We start from the raw sequence: 23,560 nt of genomic DNA on the forward strand, positions 1-23,560 counted from the left end.
GCTACAACGCACCTACAATGGCAAATTTATTATGAATACACTTAAAACATAAAATTGAAAACCTTTTAAAACACCCCACTAAAGCCCAAATAAATGCCTTACCTTCAATTACCTTTATTTGGGGGTCTTTCTCAGCAAACCCAACCCAACAACATGAACCCAGCAGTTTGCCTTTTTTTGTGTCAGGGAAATCATCTCCTGGAGAAGTATGTTGTGGATTTCTGTGATTTGGCCAATGAGGTGAACTTTAATGAGGTGGCTCTTAAAGACATTTTTTGCTTTGGACTAAACAAGCCAGACAAGTCTCTCATGCTTCAGGGCCAAATAACATGGACTCTCCCACAATACATCGATTTTGCCCTGCGACTGAGTGGTTCATCTTTCACTGTAGGAGTGGCTGATGAGAATCCTACAGCGGCCGCCACATGAGAGTCCACAGCCATGGCCACCATGTCTGCCAGACGAACACGAGCTAGAACCCAAGCCTGCCACAGACCACGAGCCAGCGGCCACGCCTGCCATGGGCCACAAGCCAGCACCCACACCTGCCACTGACCATGAGCCAGCGCCTACGCCTGTCACGGACCATGAGCCAGCGCTCACTCCTGCCATGGCACAACATCGTTCATGGTTCTTGTCAAGTCTAGTCAAGTTTAGTTTAGTCTCATCATAGTTAATGTTTGTTTTGTTTTGGATTCATGTTCTGGTATATATTCACGCTTTATTTTAATAAAACTGCACTTGGGTTCTTCACATATCGTTTCGTCCTCGTCTTGCTTCTGCAAAGTTACAGATGTATGTGATTAATTGCAATTAATTTGATTAATTAATTGGCATGTCATGTAATTAATTCAATTAAAGATTTTAATCGATTGACTGCCCTAATAAATACATTATGACTTTTTATATTTATATGATTATAATGTTTCTTAAATGATGAAATAACAATTTATAATCATATTTGGATTTTATAATTGTATAGCCCTTTTATATTATCTGTGTCAGAATCAGAATCAGCTTTATTGCCAGGTATGCTTACACATAAAAGGAATTTGTCTTGGTGACAGGAGCTTCCTGTGCACAACAATACAGCAACAAGACAGAGATAATAATACAAAATAATTAATAAATTAATTAATTAATAAATAAATAATATAAGTATATATTTATAATAAAAATTATGCTAAATACAGTTTCATGGTCCGTAAGGAATATTTATGGCTGGTAAATGTTTTCAATTCACCCCCATATTGGCAGGTGTGGCAAAATGTATTTTGTACCGTGCACTATGGTATTTGAATGCTGCAAAATGTACATTTACATGAACATTTATTCATTTGGCAGACATTTTTATCCAAAGCGACTTACAAGAGAGGAAAAACATAAGTGAATCATCTTAAGGAGACAGTGGTATGAAAAGTGCCATATTACAAAGTTTCACTAGCATCAGAATAGCATTCAAAACAGATTAAAGTGCAACAAGGAAATTTATTTATTTATTTATTTATTTATTAGTGACTGGTTAAGTGCTCTTGGAAAAGATGTGTTTTTAGCAGTTTTTTGAAGACAGAAAGTGAGTCAGCTTCACGGATGGAGTTGGGAAGGTCATTCCACCAATGTGATATGATGAAGCCGAAAGTCCGGGAAAGTGTTTTGGTGCCTCTTTGTGTTGGTACAACAATAGGCTTCTAGTGTGCGCATAGCTCTGCAGAAATGATTTTAGGTATGCTGGAGCAGACCCAGTGACTGTTTTGTACGCCAGCATCAGAGCCTTAAACTTGATACTTGCATCAACCGGCAGCCTATGAAGAGAGACAAGGAGTGGTGTAACATGCGTTGATTAAAGACCAAAGGTTCTGCTGCATTCTGGATCATTTGCAGGGGTCTAATTGCACATGCAGGGAGGCTTGCTATGAGAGTGTTACAGTAGTCCAGTTTAGTTATGACAAGTGACTGAACAAGAAGTTGTGTGGCATGTTCAGGGAGGAAGGGTCTTATCTTCCTGATATTGTAGAGTGTAAATCTACATGATCTTGCGGTCTTTGAGATGTGGTCTGTGAAATTTAGTTTGCTGTCGATGGTTACCCCTAGATTTCTGACCGTTTTGGAAGGCATTACTGTAGTTGCACCCAGCTGCACGGTGATGTTGTGTTCAACAGCAGGGTTGGCTGGAAAGACAAGGAGTTCAGTCTTGGCTGGGTTATGTTGCAAATATACAGTGTCTTCAGTCAGATCTTGCACACTACATCTTGCAAACTACACAGAAAACAGATAATTTTTTTTTTTTTAGATTTATCACATGACCAGTTCATTACAATCCCATTTACCTTCAGGATTCACAGCAACAACAATAGACAAACATAGGATGTGGTTTGCAGAGATTACAGTAATAATAGTGTGATCAAGAATATGTGAGTCTTTTGCCAATTTGCATAAGAAAATTTGAATTTCAGAGTGGTACAGGGACAAAGTTGCTGTTGAAGATAGTCGAGGGGGAAGTAATTTAATGTAACTGTCATAACTGCTCTAACTGTGGACATAGACAAGGCTGATGACCCAATTGCATGAACTGGTTTTAATACTCTTATGTGTTTCTGTGTGTGTGTGTGCGTGTGTGCGTGCATGCGTGCGTGCATGTGTGATCAAATGGCAATGCATTGCACTTTCATGCAATGCACCCCATAACAGGGCATCTGAAGGACAAGGGTAGAAAAACATGGCTTCAGCCAATCAATAAACATTGTATACTGGGGAGAAGTATCCATGGATACTTGCATTGTTATCAGCAATTATATACATCTGAAAGCAGCCTGCTAATTACCCATCACAAATGACACTGGCCAGATTGCTTCCCCAGCACTATAGTACAATGTTGGCACTTTTAGTTAGCGAGAGGGAAGAGATATCATTACAAATGGAAAGCCTACATTTAGCAATCCAAACTGACAGATATATTGTAGTTCACACATAGGGGTACTGTAACATGTTTATGGATATTATGGATAACATTTTTGTTTTAAAGATTTTAGATAACAAATGTATATATATATATATATATATATATATATATATATATATATATATATATATATATATATATATAAGAGAAAGTGTATATTTTACGTCCAATTATCTCAATTAAAGGTTCTCTCAACTAAAAGTGCCAACACTGTGACTCTGTGGCTCTATCAAAAAATGTCTTTCTTTGTTTGAGCATCCCAACCAGCCCGACACTTTTATTACTTGAGTTCAGCGTGGGATTATCTGTTTAGGTGACCAACAGAAGACAAGGACATAAGTGTTCAGAAAACCTGTTTGAACCTGTTTGTAATTCCATTTGGTGGCACTATTGGTGCAGAAATTACACACATCAAGCATGCATAATTATTATAAAAGAATTAGTAAAATGCTGTGTAAATAGTAGTTTTCGATTGAGTATGTCATATCAGATCACAGGACAACTTTCCAAAAGTATTTAATGTCAGCTACCCATGTGTCAATTCTTAAAGTTTCCCTTTTGTCACAGAAAGAGTCTTCTTGGTAGCACGTGTTTGAAAAATTATAACTCCACCTTCAGCCTACATCAATCACTGATATTCATTTCTGAAATGGACTGTAACAAGAGTTTTCGGACTACTGGTTAGGAACAGTAGGGTGACAGATAGGCTTTGGTGTTCTTAAGTATGCGCAGACAGAGGAAAAAAAAAGATGAAATGTGAAGACACAGACTCTGTTATGGACCAGATAAGGTGCTTAGAACCCTGAAATAAATGTACAAAATTTTGTATTTCTAGAATAGTAACCAGTGTGCACAGTGCATTCCACAATATTGGAAGTTTGAAATTTAAAGGATTAGCTTGCCCAAAAATGAAAAATTTGTCAACATTTACTTACTGGAACAAAATAAAGGTACATTTTACAGGTGAGCTTGATGACAGATTTCCATTATTTGGTTACTGTTCCTTAACATTTATTTTATTTAATAGATAGAGAGGAATCTTTTCCCATCTTACTCGTCCAGAAGACCTTGATTAAATCAACCAGCTGAAAAACCAGTCAATTGTTTTGCAATGAAGATAAAGCCTCTCTCTCTCTCTCTCTCTCTCTCCACGCCTAGGATCCCGTTTTCTTTATTGTCATGCATCAGCATTAGGTCAAACATACCATCTTTCAACATTTCCCTCTTCACAGAAAGTCAACCACTATCCCTCCACCTTATTCTCTCATTTACCTCCACTTGCTTTTTCAGATGTTTTGTTGGAGCTGTGTGTCTCTCTCTCCTAGCTTCTATTTTCTGTCTTATTACTAGCCTGAGCATCATCAAGCTTTTTTAAAACAGTATTTCTGACCACTAGTGGTTGCTATCACACACACATACACACATATATATATATATATATATATATATATATGTGTGATGAGGAGGAGGGCATGGCCGGGCCGTGATGGTGCATGTCCGGCACTAAATCAGCTGATCAGTGGGAGAGTGAGATAAGGGGCAGCTGGAGGTGCCGGTTCAAGAGAGAGATGCACGCAGCCACGCTGCATGTTTGTTTATGTTGGTTTTAATTTGAGTTTGACATTAAAACTTTATGTTGACTGTTCAGCCGGTTCACGCCTCCTCCCTGCCCAACCTTTACCTGTTACAGTGGTGCCGAAACCTGGGAGGGAAGAGGGATGTGCTGTCGTGGAGTCCTCGCAGCTGCCATCTGCCAGTGGAGCAGCCATGGCCATCTACCTGGCGATGGAGGGGTCCCTGCTGTCAGCCAGGGGAGGAGTGAGATGGCATCCGCCAGAGGGCGGAGGAGCGGTTGAGGACCGGGCAACAGCGCATCCTGGAGCCGGTGAGCAAGTTCTTCTCCTTCCTCTCTCTCTCTCTGTGTGTGTCTCCGCTTGCCCTTTCCCTCTCCCCTCATCTCTTCTTCAGGTTCACAGGAGGCGGGATGGACCACCGGCTGACAGAACGGCCGGAAGGGCAGCGTCTCCCTCCCAGAGATGCGGGGGGGGGAGTTAGTCAGACCGGTGGTGCCCTGGTCTGAATCGGACGGGGGAGGAGTGTGATGAGGAGGAGGGCGTGTGTGTTATATATATATATATATATATATATATACACATATTTTTTTTTTTTCTCTCAGACATCCTATTATTCTCTTTCCGGCCAAAATATAAGTTAAATATTTGATTTTGCCAGACTCCTCACCATGGGGAACTGGACAGACTTGTCAGCAGCCATAGGGAACTGGATTGGCTTGTCGACAGCCTCGGGGAACTGGACAGATTTGATGACCACAGGGAGCTGGACAGCTCGTTGACAGCCACAGGGAACAGGACAGGCTCGTCGATGGCCTTTGGGAACTGGACAGACTCAATTACCACAGGGAACTGGACAGGCTCTTCGACAGCCACAGGGAACAGGACAGGCTCGTCGACGGCCACAGGGAACTGGAAAGACTCGATGACCATGGGGAACCAGACAGACTTGTCGATGGCCGCCGTGGTCGGGAGCGCTGGCAGCAACTGGGCAATGGGCTCCATGGCTGGGAACACTGGCAGCGACTGGGGAATGGCTTCCGTGGCCAGGAGTACTGGCAGCTACTGGGGAACTGCCTCCGTGGCTGGGAATGCTGACAGCGACTGGGGAACGGTCTCCGTGGCCGGTAGCGCTGGTAGCGACTGGGGAACGGCCTCCAGACTCAGGGGTGGAGCTCCGTCTCTTCTTCCTCCTCTTACGAAAGATGGGAAGAGGGGTTGCAGCATCCACCATCGGTGAGAGGGCATCGCTATCCTCGGGCTGGTATGAAGAGAGAGAGCCCTCCGAGACACAAGCTGAGATAAAATAATCCCATTTTAAAGCCGATTTTATGGTCTCAGTAAGACTCCCCTCTTCACCCCCAACAGAAATACAGGACTTGATGGGCTCAACCAGGCCTGCTTCAAAGGTCATTGAGGCATTTCTGGTTGAAGCCCAAACTCGAGGCCAACGCTAGAAAATCCAGCGAATACTACTTCACCAGCTGGTTCCCAGAATGGAGACCAAAGAGCTTTTCGGTTTTGGCAACTCTTTGGCAAACCTGAGAATCAGAAAAAAAAAAAATAAAATCATTCCTGCTGGGTCCATTTGTGGTCGGATTGTTATGTCACGGGATAAGCATAAAGGAGGACCCAAATGCAGGAATGAGTGAAACAAATTATTTTATTAAAAGAAAAAGAAACATAAACACAAAACTCTCACGAGGGAGAAAACTTGTAAGAAAACAAACAGAACAAAACTCAAACTACTAACTGATAAACAAGATAACTAACCAGACAGAGGAGTAACACATGAACACTGGTCAACAGACATGGGAATGAAATGATCTGACAAACACAAGTGGAAATGGAGCACAATATACAGTATACAGACAAGGCACAAGAGGAAACAGGTGAAGACAAACAACATAACGAGGAATAAACTAGGGGTGAGGCCAGAGGGAATGAGGGGGCAGAGTTGGGAGAGCACTTGGCAAACATAAACACTAGACTAAGCCATGTGCTCATGTATAACACAAACTCACACAAACAACCGACAAAGACAGAAGGGCAGGCAGAGAAGGATCATGAGAGGGTGTAGATTCCAGGGGGGAATCAATCAAAATAACAGACCATCTATGCATTTAATGTTCTCTGCCCATCTCTGTGTTATCTCTTTTTTCATGGCCTCTGCTGGCTTCGCAGCAGCTGTCAGAGGTCAGTGGGCATTTTATTGAGTTGCATCTGCAGAAGAATTATCCATTTAGCAGATTGGCTGTCAGTGATGATCTTTACTAAAAGGAAGCTACACAGAGAGTGGGTCTTGGCAAGACACTATCATGCTGCTCTTTGCTGTGGAGTGGATGCATGCATAAATTATCTGACCCATTTGTCATGTCATAAGCCTGTTTCATTGCCATATTCTGTCTGAAGCAGAGGGCTATCTGTATGAGTATACATTTGACAAGCTCAGGTTACAAATATCCCTCATATACTTAAGATACATGGGACATGCTGCACAAGTTTGTAATGGATTTGTTCCATAATTATTTTTTTATTTTTTGGGGGGATATACAGGATTTCTCATTCTGCAAAATCTCTCTCTTTCTCTCTCTCTTTATCTTTTTAATATTTTTAATTGGAAGTGGAAGCTTTAACCTTTCAGAATCACAATTATGATTTATTGGCCAAGTTTTACTAACAAAGAACTTGATTTTGAGGGTTGTTCCAAGTAAACATGCCATATTTCATTCAGTTATTCATTACATTAATAACATTATATATTATATACAATATATACATAGAGTATTCAATATATGTACAGAATATATATATATATATATATATATATATATATATGTATATGTATGTATACAACAGTTAGTTCCGGTCCTCGAATCTGATTGGACGAGACATTCCATGAGCACTGATGGTCTGACACCATCAGCACTCCGACGCGTCACTGTGTGTATCACTCCGCTTATGTTCGTGCCGTTCTAATCTAAAGTGTAAGAGCAGTGCAGATGTGTTAAGAGCTACGGTTTGTCTTTTTTTTTTTTACATTACATATGTTAGCCAGTAGGTGGTGGCAAAAGATCATTTTTATGTGTAATATGAGCCAGTTAGTGACGTGAAGTGAATCCGCATCAGCCAGGGTTTACATACAGCACTATACGATTGCGTATATTACTACTACTAAAGTTAGGAAATAGCTTTAAACAGCTTTAAACGAACAACTTCAGCATTACAGCTCATCACAGCTGAGAGACACAACAGACTAATTAATTACACAAACTGGAGGCGCTTACCTCTTATCGGACTTTCCACATGTTTAAAGTGTGGACACACTGTTTAAAATGGAGGACATTGCGGTTTCTATAGTGATCGACCCTTGCACACCGGCTACCACGAAATAGGTAGAATTACCCCCGCTTGGACGTCTATTTTTCCACTGAGAAAGTTGATCTTCAGAAAGCTGACAGCATCTCTGCTTGGGAGTGGCAACAGGTGATCGCACACGCTCCGTCTCTCTCTCTCACTCTCTCTCTTTCTCTCTCTCTCTCTCTCTCACACACACACACACACACACACACACATCCATTCATCCATCCATCCATCCTTGTTTATCCAATAACTTGTTAGAAACAGCACAAGCCCTGATACTATTTCTGAAGTGACATTTTTGAATTACTAATGAAGGCTTGGACGCATCATTTGGTTTGAACCAGCAAAGGCAGATTCTGATCCGCCACGTAAGAAAGTAGTTCCATGCACAAATGCATTTTTATGACCATACTCATTTTTTCCTCATTTTTTAAAATTTACTTGTTCACTGAACTGTTGTATATAAGCAATATCACACTCGCAATCATGCTATATGGCCCTAAATCAGCACTGCTGTGATTGACTATGGCCGAATCACAGCAGTGCTGATGAAGGGCCATATCGCACTCTTACTCATGTGATATTGCTTAAAAAAAAAAAAAAAAAAAAAATATATATATATATATATATATATATATATATATATATATATATATATACACATACCACGTTTGATGGTCAACAGGCTTAGTTAGACTAGTAAACTGAATAAGTTACTCAAGGCCGGGAGTTAAGACAGCACCCCTTACCTGCAGTAAAATCACTGTAATGCACTGCCTATCATGAATTATAGGGCTGTCAATCGATTACAGTTTTTAAGCGAATAAATTACATGATATGCCGATCAATTAATCGAATTAATCGCAATTAATTTTCTATAACAATATTTCCTGAAAAAGGCCCCCCAAATAAAGATAATTTGTTATTTAATGAGTAAAATAACTGATCTACTATTTAAACTTATTATTATTATTATTATTAGTTTGGCTTGAAAAAGTCAACATAATGATTTACTAATTAAACTTAATAATAAACTATTATTATTATTATTGTTATTCTGAGACTACATTTCTGACTCTAATTTCTTGAGCTTTCAAGCTACATGCACTAAACTCGCCACAGACCTTAGACTAATTCTAAATAGTGTGCTATATCTTTTCTAACTGATTGGAATTATGGTATTCCCATATCGGACTTCCAAACAGGCCTCATTTCACTTTGACTTCCATTCAAGGTATGAAAACTTTTTCCTGTAATACCTCCTTTAGAGGATTTAGAGAATCCTATCACTCCAGCACTCATACTTTCTATGACTCCATCACTTTCTTTTTCTATCTTTACATCACTCCACTCTTTTTATTCTTTCTTTCACTCCATCACTTTAACACCCTTGCAACTGCATACAAACTTGCAACAATTTTGTGCACCTGTGCAGTGCGACTCGACCGCCTACAGGCCTCCGAAGTCCCGCGCTCCGCCTCCTCCTCGCCAAGGCCGTCCTCCTGCACCATTGGCCCCGGCTCCCCCACCATCGGAGCCTGCATGTGGCCTCAGAAAAGAAGATCCTCCCACAGGAGGACTGCACCGCCTGCCCGTCAGCCAGCCGCTAAGAACACCGGATGGGCTTCGAAGCAGCCCTGCGACAGGTGACCCTGGGATGAGGTTGCTGACACCGACCGGCCTGACCCAGGTGAGTGCACGGGCTCCACTCCTGCCCCTGGGCCAGCACTAAGTGAGCATGCCTCTGCCTGTAACATCGCTGGGTGCCCACTGGGCCCTGGCACCCAACTCGTCAGTAAAAGAGCAGTTTCCTTACTCCCTGGATCATTCTCTTGTGCTCAGCCCTCTCGGCCCTCACTTTCGTGATGGCTAGGTGCTAAAGATATTCTCGGTCAGCGAGTGGGATGCGTTCCCTTGTTTTCCGTCAGATGAAATCCAGCAAACAGGTAAGTTCGGCGGTTTTCGGGGCTGCTCGCCCGCCCCAACCGCCACCCATCATTGCAGGCCGGCAAAGCAGCACGCCACCCCCAGATGGTCTTCCCGGTGGGGCGTCGGCTCTGCCATGCCACGAACATGATAAAACCGGTCGTTCCTCTGGTGTGATTAGCGCAGAGGCTGGGAGCCTGGTTAGCGCTCTCCAGCCCGTCACGATGGCTTATCAGGACGTTCCGTCTCGGCTATGCAATCCAGTTTGCCAGATGCCTGCCCAGGTGCAGTGGCATCCTCTTCACCTTGGTGCGAAGTGAGGATGCCTCGGTCCTTCGGGCGGAGGTCACTACCCTTCTGGTGAAGGGAGTGATAGAAACCGTCCCACTAGCCGAGAAGCACAAAGGCTTTTACAGCCCTTATTTTTTCATGCCCAAGAGAGGGTGTGGGCTGTGCCCAATTCTGGATCTGCGAACCTTGTACAGGACCTTACAAGGGCTTCCGTTCAAGATGCCAAAGCAGAAGTGCATCCTGGCATCAGTGCGACATCAGGATTGGTTCACGGCCATCGACCTGAAGGACTTGTACTTCCATGTGTCGGTCCTTCCTCGACACAGACCGTTTCTTCAGTTTGCCTTTGGGGGCGAGCAGACCAGTACAAGGTCCTCCCCTTCGGTCTGTCTCTGTCCCCTCCCGTCTTTACCAAAGTCGCAGAGGCTGCCCTGGCCAAGGGGGAAAGGTATTCGCATCCTCAATTATCTCGACGACTGGCTGATCCTAGCCCACTCGTGAGATCTATTGTGTGCGCACAGAGACCTTGTGCTTCAGCACCTTGACCAACTGGGGCTTCAGATCAACCGGGAACAGAGCAAGCTCTCCCCGTGCAGAGCATCTCTTTTCTTGGCATGGAGCTGGACTCGGTCACCATGATGGCACGCCTCACGAACGAGTGTGCACAGTCAGTGCTGGCCTGCCTGAAAACCTTCTGTCGGAAGACAGCGGTGCCATTGAAACAATTTCAGAGGCTCCTTGGGCATATGGCATCCTCGGCGGCGGTACCTCCCCTCGGGTTGTTGCATATGAGAATGCTCCAGCACTGGCTACAGACTCGAATTCCGAGGTGGGCTTGGCGCCACGGCACCCAGCCTGTGTTAATCACGCCAGGGTGCTGCCACACCTTCAGCCCCTGGTCAGACCTGACATTCCTACGGGCAGGGGTTCCCTAAAAGCAGATCTTGAGGCATGTCGTTGTCACGACAGACATCTCGAATTTGGGCTGGGGTGCCTTGTGCAATGGGTAGGCAGTGTCAGGGCTCTGGACAGGGCCCCACCTGCAATGGCATATCAACTATCTAGAGCTGCTGGCAGTATTGCTGGCCCTGTGGAGGCTTCGGCCATTGATTCAGGGCAAGCATGTGTTGGTCCAGACAGACAACACAGCGATCGTGGCATACATAAACTACCAGGGCGGTGTACACTCACGTTACATGTCGCAACTTGCCCGCCGCATCCTCCTTTGGAGTCAGCAGACGTTGAAGTCTCTGCGAGCCACTTAAGTCCCGGGTGACCTCATTCGTGCAGCGGATGTGCTCTCACGACAGGTAACGCTCTGTGGAGAGTGGAGACTCCACCCCCACGTAGTCCAGCTGATTTGGGAGAGATTTGGGGAGGCGCAGGTGGACCTGTTCGCCTCCCGAGAGTCCTCTCGTTGTCCCCTTTGGTACTCCCTGTCCGAGGCTCCCCTCAGCACAGATGCTTTGGCGCACAGCTGGCCTCGGTGTCTGCGCAAGTACGCATTTCCCTCAGTGAGCCTCATTGCACAGACATTGTGCAGAGTTAGGGAGGATGGGGAGCAAGTCCTGGTGGTTGCGCTGTACTGGCCCAACCAGACTTGGTTATCAGACCTGATGCTCCTGGCAATAGCCCCTCCCTGGCATATTCCCCTGAGGTAGGACATTCTCACTCAGGGGCAGGGCACGATCCGACACCCGTAGCCAGACCTCTGGAACCTCCACGTCTGGCTCCTGGATGGGACGCGGAAGACCTAGCAGGCCTTTCGCCAGTGGTAATACAATCATTCAGGCCAGAGCCCCCTCTACAATGCGGCTGTACACTCTGAAGCGGCGTCTTTTTGCGATCTGGTGTTCTTCCCGTGGGGAAGATCCACAGAGGTGCGCGGTCGGGTCGGTGTTGTCCTTCTTACAGGAGGGCTGGAGAGACATCTGTCTCCCTCCACCCTGAAAGTGTATGTGGCTGCCATAGCAGCATATCACGATACACTGGATGGGAGACCCTCGTGACAGCACAACCTGATCATCAGGTTCCTCAAGGGTGCGAGGAGGTTGAATCCTCCTTGACCGCACCTGATTCCCTCTTGGGATCTCTCTGTGGTCCTATTGGCCTTACAGAGAGACACATTTGAAAAAAAATGTTTTTATTATTTTTTAGATACAAATTTTTGGTATTTGTACACAGTCCTGGCTCTGCAAATATGACAAAAACAAAGTGGATCAGACCGATCCAAACAACACTACTCAAGCCAATGAGCAACAGGGGGTGGTTCTTGCATGTGCACAGGATGGGGGTGGGGGCAGAGCGAGAGGGAAATTCATTAGAAGAGCGACTGCAAATCTGGCTGATGCAAACTTTTTAAACTCTAAGAAGGACAAATGGCTGAGAAACAGACCAAGAGAAAAAGGTCAGATGAATATAAACTAAAAAAGAAGGATTATGAAAAGTCGAGGGCTAGAAGCTGCATCAACATCGGCGAGGCTTTTCAGCGGTGGAGAGACCTCCGAGAGGTAAAAGGCTTGAAGACGGATGCAGAAGTTGCTCTTTTTCTTCTTGATAGGTGATTTTGCTATGTTTCACAGAACCCATATATGATGTTGTTGTGATGTTAGAATTAGTAGCAGGAATGTCTGGAGCTGGTGTGGGTAAAACTGCCTCACGTGCATGAATTTGGGGAGTGGAGCTTCCAAAGGAGCACTGAAGGGAGGGGTGTGTTTGTTTTGGCAGTTGAGTTTGTATATCAACAGTCTTTCTCAGGAATTGCTGAGTGCACCTTTAACTTATGTGTATGGTAATTTTGTCAGATGACTATAAAATCAGGATTTTAGCAGTGCAGAGCAGCAGCAGCTTGGAAATGGCTTGGAAGTGACTGCTGGTTAACATGTAGTCTTAATGGGCCGCATTTCAGTCACAATTTCATACTCATTCCTTTTTCTGACAACAGAAACAGAGAAATATGTAAATGAGAACAGCGTTATTGGGAATTCGGCTGTATTAAAATACAGTATGTGAGCACAGAGAGTAGGAGAAAAGCAAACAGATGTAAAGGACTGACACCTGCTGACACAAGGCAGAATGCAAATACGACACAATGATGTCATGAACATGGTAATTTGCGCATTATGTCATCTAGTGACATATAGCGACTTTTCGAGCAGGCTTTAGCTACTTTCCATTGAAAGTAGTTGACAACAGTGCTTTGCATACGCACACGTGACAGTTTCAAAGCAGCCGACAAACAGCTCATGGGTACCAAACTGAGTACTCAGTACTCTGTGCTACTGGTCCAGTAGAAATAATCAAAAGCATGCAGCACACAGTTTTCCATTCACCATCATTCATAAATTAAGCAAAATAATGTGGTAAAAAAACATCTACTGTCATTATTCTACAGTATCTTAGAAGTGTCCCCCATTGTTTCTGTGTTCCTCGTATTCTGTGGCGTATGTACAGTAATAATTACACTTAAACCGTCAGGTCTGTACACAGTTAGGGTAAACTGCATCTTATTTGTGCATTTGGAAGTGTGTTTAGGCAGTTCAGTGCACCTTGCTGCTCTTATGAGCACATGCGCTGAATGTCTGTCCTCGCGCTGCTGTCAGTCAAATGACTGCGCTCTGATTATAAGCTGCTCTCTGCTCTCTTTTCACAAATAATGAAACAAACTTTCTTTAATCTGGGTAACGAGTAACGAGAGGGTCCGTATCAGTGTAAAAATTATTTGTTTAGCTATAAAAAATTGTGGCAAAGTAAAAGTTGCAATAAATTTAAATAAGAAAGTACACATTTTGAAAAAGCTACTTAAGTACAGTAACGACTATACACTAAGGTTGTAAACATTAACATTAGGTAATGCATTAGGTTTCATGTACTAACAATAAACAATAAATGTATTGTTTATTGTTAGTTCATCTTAACAATTGCATTAACTAATGTTCCCTGTCTGTCACTCACTCGACATTGTGTCGATGTAGTAATACTAGGGGTTAGATCTTGAGAGCCCCAATCACCTTTGCTTAAAATAGAAAAGGCCAATGAGAATTGGGGAGTGGAAATTGCATGCCATTCTCCACCTCGGATATATGGGTATAAAAGGAGATGGTGTGTATCACTCATTCATATTTTTTCTTCGGAGCCGAATGCATGTGTGTTCATCCCTATTATCCTGTGCTTACGCTGCTGGATTTCTATGGCGCATATCAGCGGTCACCCTCGCACGGTCGTGTGTTGTGTTTCCCCTGGGTGCTTCAGCGGCTGAGTCCATGGGTGCTAAAAGAGTATATTCAAAAAGATTATATTTCCTTCTAAAAAAAAAAGCTCACGCAAACGCTTGCCATCTTTTTAAAGATGTCCTTCCGTCCCCAGGAGGTGAGTGGCTCGCAGAGACTTCAACGTCTGCCGACTCCAAAGGAGGAGGTCCCTGTCCCTGTCCCCTCGCATCTTTACTAAGGTCACAGAGGCTGCCCTGGCCCCGCTGAGGGAGAAGGGCATACACATTCTCAATTATCTCGATGACTGGCTAATCCTAGCTCACTCACGAGATCTATTGTGTGCACACAGGGACATTGTGCTTCAGCACCTCGACCGACTCAGGCTTCAGGTCAACTGGGAGAAGAGCAAGCTCTCCCCTGTGCAGAGCATCACTTTTCTCGGTATGGAGTTGGACTCGGTCACTTTCAAGGCACGTCTTACGACCGAACGTGCTCAGTCAGTGCTGACCTACCTGAAGACCTTCAGGCAGAAGGTAGTGGCGCCAGTGAAACAATTTCAGAGGCTCCTGGGGCATATGGCATTCTCGGTGGCGGTTAACCCCCTTGGGTTGATGCATATGAGACCGCTTCAGCACTGGCTACAGACTCGAGTGCCGAGGTAGGCATGGTGACATGGCACCCGGCGTGTGACCATCATGCCACAGTGCTGTCAGTCTCAAGGCGCATCATGGTCATGACAGATGCCTCGAACTTGGGCTGGGGTACCACATGAAACAGGTAGGCAGTGTCGGGACTCTGGACGGGGCCCCGACTCCAATGGCACATCAACTGCTTAGAGTTGCTTGTGGTATTGCTGGCCCTGAGGAGGCTTTGGCCGTTGATTCAGGGCAAGCATGTGTTGGTCCGGACCGATAACACAGCGACCGTAGCGTACATAAACCACCAAGGCAGCATACGCTTGCGTCGCAAGCCACAACTTGCAGAGTTGGAGTCAGCAGATGTTGAAGTCTCTGAGAGCCACTCACCTCCCGGGCGTCCTCAACCGTGCAGTGGACACGCTCTCACAGCAGGTAACGCTCCGTGGGGAGTGGAGTCTCCACCCCCACACAATCCAGCTGATTTGGGAGAGATCCGGGGAGGCACAGGTAGACATGTTCGCCTCCCAGGAGTCCTCTAATTGCTCCCTTTATTACTCCCTGTCCGAGGCCCCCTCAGCACAGATGCCTTGGCGCACAGCTGGCCTCGGGGGCTACGTAAGTATGCATTTCCTCCTGTGAGCCTCATTGCACAGACTCTGTGCAAAGTCAGGGAGGATGCCTCTTTAATTCTTAAGCACTGTTCGGTGAGTTACGGCACCAGGCCCAGTACTCGTGGTATGCCTCTTTTCAGGTGAGCCCATGTGCTCAGGCTCAGTGCTCCATACATGGTGATTCCCCTTGGTAATCCTGTATGGTGAGTTTCCACTGTTCAGTTTCCCCGTAGGTGAACCCTGTGTTTCCCCTCACCAGAGCTTTCTCTGAGTCGGCCACTGTTGCTGCGTACCCTCTCTGTAGATAGGGTCCTCCGGTGGTATCATTCCATGTATGAACTTCCCCATTGGTAAGTCCATGTGAGGTATTCTCCACATGTTAACCTCCCTCCAGTAGGATGTGGTCTCCATAGTGCCCTCCCTCCTGGAGAGGGAAGAGCACTTCCCAGCACTATTCTAGAAAGTGCTCGGCAGAAATTGCTTAACAGCAATCAGGTAAGACTCCGCCGGTAGCCTCCTTGGGTAAGTGCCTCCCCCCTTAATGGGGCTAGGGAGATGCCTTACCTACCTCACTAGAAGGTCACGACATGGTTGAGCGCTTGCTGCAAGGCACGCAGCAGCTTGCCCATATCCACTCTTCCGTACCTTGTGACACGGTTCAGCGCCTGCGGCATTTCCTATAGGAACCCCTAGTGTCACTACATCGACACAACATCGAGTGAGTGACAGACAGGGAACGTCTTGGTTACTGATGTAACCTCTGTTCCCTGATGGAGGGAACGAGATGTTGTGTTCCTCCTGCTGCGGCGCTGTACCGGCCGCTGACATGGCCGGGACTCTCTATCAGCTCCTCGGCATAAATCTGAATGAGTGGTGCACGCCATCTCCTTTTATACCCGTATGTCCGGGGCAGAGAGTGGCATGCAAATTCCACTCGCCAATTCTCATTTTCCTGATGTTGTAAAGCACATTCTTGCAAAACTGGACAGTTGATAAGATGTAAGCACTGAAGTTAAGCTGGTCATATACCACCAGTCCCAGATTCCGGGCTGTCCTGTTTGGCATTAGTTTAGTTGAACCATGATAAATAGTGAGGTTGTGGTCAACAGACAGGTAGGCTGGGATCACAAGGAGTTCTGTCTAAGCAAGGTTGAGCTGAACGTGATGTTCCTTCATCTAGGCTGAGATCTCAGAGAGGCAGGCAGAAAAACAAGCTGAGATGTAGGGGTTGTCAGGCTAGAATGACAGGTAGATCATCTGCGTAGCAGTGGTAGGAAAATCCATTTGCCTTAATGATCTGTCTGAGTGATGTAGTGTGGATTGAGAAGTGGAAGGGTCCAGGCACTGATCCCTGAGGAACACCAATGGTCAGTTGGTGTGACTTGGACACCTCACCTCTCCAGGTGACCTTGAAGGATCTACCTGTGAGGTATGACCCAAACCATCCAAGCTCAGTTCCTGTGATGCCCAAGTCAGAGAGAATGGACAGGAGAATGTTGTGGTTCACTGTTTTTAAAGCTGCAGACAAGTCAAGGAGGATGAGGACAGATAATCTGGAGTTAGCTCTCGCCAATCTCAGAGTTTAAGATTCTGACAAGAGGGCAGTTTCCCAATTTGATTGGTCACCCGATTACATGTCAAAGGACCTATCAGCTTACACCATGTAAGCCGATTAGCTTTACAAATCACATGCGAGCGAGTTGATTGGCTAACAGATAACAAGTTCAAAGAAACTATCAGCTTGCGCCATTCAGAGTTTCATGCCTGAATTTAATAATACACACTTAATGTAAAGTATTATCCAGATTATGTTCACAATATAATGCACAACTGTGGGACATGAACTCTTCAAAAAACAACGTTAATGGATATCGCAATATTCAATGACTTAAAATCCAGAAACTCAAAAAGTTTGTGTCTGCTTTTAAGCTGCTGGAATGATACTACAACTGGAGCACAAATATACATATGCACCGCCATTAAGAACTAGAAGTGCCAAAGTGGCTGCATGAGTACTAGATTTCCAGTGACACGGGAAAGGCTGATCAAATGTCAGAGAAATGTCAGGTCCCTTTGGAGTTAAATTATCGCCTGGGTGAAAGGGTCAGTCCAAGTTCACTGCATGAGATGATAAAGTGGTCAGAGCTTGGTGTGTCTTCACTGATCAATGACGATGTGGCAAATGCCAAGCTTTTAACAGTTTGTTCACAACCTAAGCCTCTCACATGCAAAGGCAAAATCAATATATATTTTGTGGCAACTTTCTTAGGTGATAGAACAAAACACAAACTGAAAAACTACATACTGAAGAACTGTATTATTAGCTTATTTTTTCCACCTCTGCCAGTCTCCTGTGATAACAGATGTTTCAGTAATTATCACATTGTACTGTTTGACATTTAAAACATCAAACTTTAAAATCTCTTCAAGCCCTTGTCTCACCGAACAGCTAAATTTTTTCTTGTTCACAAATAGGTCTCAATTTGACTTTTGAAAATGTATTTTAAGTGTTGGGTGTCTTCACAATAAAGTTTTTGTTGTGGTCCATTAGACATCAGAGTTTGGTTTGTTTGGTTGCTGTGAAAGCGGTTTTCTCAATTTGTGTGTGATTCTCTGGTTTTTAAGCCAGTCTTCTTGAAAAGCTGGACTGGGATTACATTTCATGTGGACTCCAGTATTGCGGTTGGTATGAAAGCAACCCATCCTAAATTGCCAAGGTGAACTGTTATTGATGTCATTTCATATGCGTCTGTGCATGCTCCTCATCAAAATTGTAGTATAATGCATTTCTCATAGTTGTTTGTCTCTGAATAAATTGCCGTTAGAGAGCAGCTCACATTCTTCACATGTCTTGCAATGCCTCCATGGCTGCCAAACATGTGTGTGTGTGTGTGTGTGTGTGTGTGTGTGTGTGTGTGTGTGTAAAGTTTTGGTGGTAAATGAAAAAAATAAAATAAAAATAAAGAAAACAGTGAAGCTGGCATCTTCTCATTCTGAGTCATTACCTAGCTACAGTAGTAAACAGCTGCCACTAGTACTTACAGTGTTACTCAGGTTGATGACCAAATGTACCATGGTTTGGACTAAGTAGTACAATGTGAAATGAGACCAGCAGGGACAGTGGGGTAGAATCAAACCGGTCGAGATCAGACCAGTCAATCCATATTTGAAAACAGCCTAACTAAAATAGATTTACAGGACGATATCTTGATCTGGAAATGTCTGTAGAGAAAACAAGCAAATAAAAGGACTGCTTCTTACAGTATTTACTTCAAAGTGAAATCCTACATAGAGAAACTGTTCTTCCCAGTCTCAGTCCCAATGTGTATTATTTTGTCTACAAATGGCTGCCTATTGAGGATCCCTCCTTTCAGCAGAACGACCCAACATTCTTTCTTCCTCTCTGAGTTCTGACACCAAGGCAACCTCTATGCCTTGCATTTTTTTGAGTATTTACAGAGAACATTTTAATGTTCTGTGTGGAGGAATATTTACCTTTTTTGAGGGAGTTTGTCTCTGTGAATGTGCCTCAGAAATGTATCCTATCCAGCCTATGTGACAGATTGTAATATATTTAAATTTACGAACTGTCAACACATAGTGTTTGATGAACAAATTCATAATTTATGCAAATTAATATTTTAGATACATTTAAAATATTTGAAATTCACATAGTTCATAAATGTGTTTTAAAAATGTGTATAATTGTTTATATCCAAAAATGTTGAAAGATCTCAAGGATTGTTTCCATGGTTTCCAGTAGGTCTGCAATCAAATGGTCAAGTAAAAAGAGTTTTGTGATTGATTAGTTTTGTCTGATTATCCACTTGGGGGAGCTCTCATGTGTTTTCCTCATTCCACATAAAGGCTGTGTCTCTTTTGGAAGGCAGCGTCCTCTGGAGGTCGCATTTGTCAGCCGCATACATCATCGAGGCTGTCTCATTTCAGAAAAGCGAGAAGGACACTTCGAATGCAGCCTTCGAATGCGACCTTCTTTCACGGGAGTTCGGAGGATGCATGAGGTGTATCCTTCGTGGGCACTCACAACCCACAATTTTTTGCTTCATCAGAAATGTCTAAAAAAAAATTACGCCAATTTGCCCGTAAATATGATGTTCAAACTCAAGGAGTGTTAATTCCCAAGTTGAAGTACCTCAGTAGATAGGTGCAGAGAATATAATATGTAAAATTATATTAATATATAATTAAAATAAAGTATTAGACTAAAAGTACACCTGTAAAATCTATTTTCTTTTCTCTTTACATCATTAAAACTCTCCTAAAATGTACCTCATTGCATTCCCTTCCAGAGGGACTTTGTTCCCTTCTCACTCAAAGCGCTCACGCTTGTTAAAGGGTGGCGTGCTTTCATAGCAACCATGTTACGTTCTGTTTCCGTTTGTCCCACGAAGGCCATCTCATTTAAACGAGGCTTGTTTAAAGGAGGACACTCTGTGTACTACAGCCTTCAAAGGACGCGTCCTACCTAGCACTCAACCTTTGAAACGAGACACAGCCAAAGTTTGCAGTGGGGAAACATCCTTGGAGTTTTTCTTTTATTAATCTTCTACCCCTTTTCAGGGATGACAGTTTTTGGTTAATAGACTGTAAAATAATCAAATATATAATGTGTTACTGTTTACAGAGATTACTGTAATGTTTCTGTTAGTTTAATCAAGGTAATTGAAAGCCTAATTGAGTGTTGGTAAACTGAGTTCAGGGCTCCATTTTGAGCATAAAAGGCACGAGGCTCACGTGTGGACCGAATGTAAGATGTCTGACATCTGTCCACATATAACTGTGTTTAATTTGCTAATCTATGTTTTCTTTAATATTAATTGTTTTATTTACTGTTGAAACAATATTAGGATATATGAGAGAAATATAAGTGAAATACAGGTCTATACACATTTTAAAGTATAAATATATCCATCTAAAGTTTAAAAAGATAAATAATTGATGAAGGAAAATAATAAAAGGGTAAGAGTTGATTATTTACAAGAGGAAAATGTCTGATAAATATAAATTCATGAATGTATTATTAATAATTATTCAAAAGTAGCAATTTGTATATTATAAAAACTGTAATAATTTCATACACTTAAGAAAATAAGACGTTGTTTTGTAAATGTGCTTTATTGTAAATTGCTTTTTATAAATATAGAACAGTGGGGAAAAATCGTTAGAGTTTTTATATTATTATACTAATCTTCTCCCCCTTTTCAGACATGCAACACTTAAAGCTAATAATAAAACCAGTCAGTAATTCTTCAGAGTGCGAAACTGGAGGGATCTCATTAGATTTGCATTTAGGGCGGTCATCCCACTCAAACTTGTGCGACATCTTGACACTGAAGTCAACATAAAATCAAAATGACTCCTATTTACATTCTTAAGGTCTAATTGTAATATATATATATATATATATATATATATATATATATATATATATATATATATAATGTATGAAACTAGCATAGAAAACACACAGATTGCAATTAGATGGATTTTTGGACTTTTCTATCTAAAAATCCTGTTTGCTATCCCCAAACTGCATTGTAATAAATGTACCTAGGTAATCTAAAAATGTGTTTATGTGGTAAAATATTAAACTGACTAAATCAAATGTAATTTTTATGGGTTGGATCAAGTAGAAATATATCCCTAGAGTAAGAATTGCAGATTATCTGTTCTCCAGTGTACCACTGGCTTTTTTCACTTTGAAGAAAGACAAATATCAGAGAGGTTGTTTTCGAGGCATTTCACTTCTGAATAGACCTTATTCACCCTAGCGCCATCTTTGATTGTTAATGGGAATGACAAGGAGACTGTGAGGGATAGACTTACCATCTCTTCAATGGCACGAACAGTATAAAGCTCCTAGATCACATCTGATTCTCCACAACTAATGTTGCCTGGAGTTCTTTGTATACTGTAACGTTGCTGGCTGCTGGCAATGACTATGACGAAGACAATAATGATGAGAAGAACCCAAGTGCAGTTTATTAATAAACGTGAAAACCAAAAACCCTAACTACACTACGTGAAACATAAACATGAACTTGACTTGACTTAAACATGGCTTGACATAAAACACGGCTTGACTAAACAACTTTACCAAACACCTACATTCAATTCTTGACAGTCGACAATGGCAAACACGAGGGCTTAAATGCAAGACATGGGAGAACATAAACCAATGAACAAACAGAATTCTAACATGATAATTAAACAAAAAAACCAATGAAAACATGACACATGAAAATGGAGGGAAAACATGAAATCACATGACAAGGGCACAGGAACTAAACTTTTCAAAATAAAAGACATGAATTAACAAAATACACATGACATATCCCCCCACTAAGGGGCGGCTCCTGACACCCCAACACAAGAACAAACACAAAAAACATTACAAAGTTCCAAAGTTCTGTAGGGAGCTGGGGGGGGGGGTGTCTTGAGGCGTGGGGCGTGGCATGGCGAGAAAGGGCGAGGGGCATGGGACTAGGGCAAAGTCTATGGGGGGTGCAGCCATGAGAGGCTCAAGGGGCGGAGCCATGGAAGGCGGAGCCATGAGAGGCTTGAGGGGCGGAGCCATGGAACTTGGTGCCCGGAGAGTAGCCGAAGACTCGAAGGGCCAGGGTGGAGCCGATGGCAGGGAGGACCAAGGTGGTGCTGGAGGCTCGGAGGAGCAAGGTGGAGCTAGGGGATCGGAAGACTGCGGTAGAGCCGGTGGGACAGGGGACCAAGGTGGAGCCATAGGGAAGGAGGTCCCCGATGGAGCTGACAGATCAGAGGGACGAGGCGCAGCCAGAGGATCGGAGAGCCAAAGTGGAGCCAGGTGACCGACAGACCAAGGAGGAGCCAGAGGGACGAGGGACCCCGGCAAAGCTGACAGGCTGAAGGACCACAGTGGAGCCGAGGGAACGCAGAGCTGAGGCAATGTCGAGGGACCGACAGGCCAAGGCGATATCCAGGGCTCGGAGGGTTCAGGCGGGGTCAGAGGGCCGAAAGTTCCCCTTGCCTGCTCAGGAGAACTAAGGGTGGGTATAAGGGTGAGAACCATCTCCAGGTCCAACTGCTCAGGCGTGGCTGTGACGTGGCATGGAGCAGGTTGAGGCGTTGCTGTGACGTGGCATGGAGCAGGCTGAGGCATTGCTGTGACGTGATATGGAGCAGGCTGAGGCATAGTTGTGACATGGCATGGAGCAGGCTGATGATTCGGGGCAAAAGATGGCGCTAGCTCAGCGACCATGACGTGGAACTCTGGCTTGGCGGCCATGACGTGGAACTCTGGCTTGGCGGCCATGACGTGGAACTCTGGCTCGGCCGCGGCCATGTCGTGGAACTCTGGCTCAGCGGCGGCCATGTCATGGAACTCTGGCTCGGCATCTGCCTCCCTCAGACCAAAGCAAAAAATGTCTTTGAGGGCGACCTCATTAAAGTTCACATGGCTGGACAAATCGCAGAAGTCCTCAACGTACTCCTCCAAGGGATGATTCCCCTGACGTAGCCGTATGAGTCGAACTGCTGGGTTCATAGTTCGGTCAAGTATTCTGTAACATTGCTGGCTGCTGGCAATGACTATGATGAAGATGATGATGATGACAAGAACCCAAGTGCAGTTTATTAATAAACATGAAAACCAAAAACCCTAACTACAAACGTGAAACATAAACATGAACTTGACTTGACTTAAACAATCCTACCCTCATGCAGATCTTTCAGCGCCTTGGCCTGGTGGACCTGCAGGTTGGCCATGGCATGCAGGGCGGAAGTGGCCTGACCCACGGCCTTGTAAGCCTTCGTCATTAAAGAGGAAGAGAACTTACAGGCCTTGGAAGGGAGCCTTGGTCGGTCGTGCCAGGTGGCTGCGCCCTGCGGGTATAAATGCACCACTACGGTGCGCTCTACCTGGTGAAGCTCGACATATCCCTTAGCCGCTCCGCCGTTGAGGGTAGTCAGAGTGGACGAGCCCGCAAAGCGTGTA

Source organism: Myxocyprinus asiaticus, chromosome 26, assembly GCF_019703515.2.
Source record: "Myxocyprinus asiaticus isolate MX2 ecotype Aquarium Trade chromosome 26, UBuf_Myxa_2, whole genome shotgun sequence".
Classification (NCBI taxonomy): domain Eukaryota; kingdom Metazoa; phylum Chordata; class Actinopteri; order Cypriniformes; family Catostomidae; genus Myxocyprinus; species Myxocyprinus asiaticus.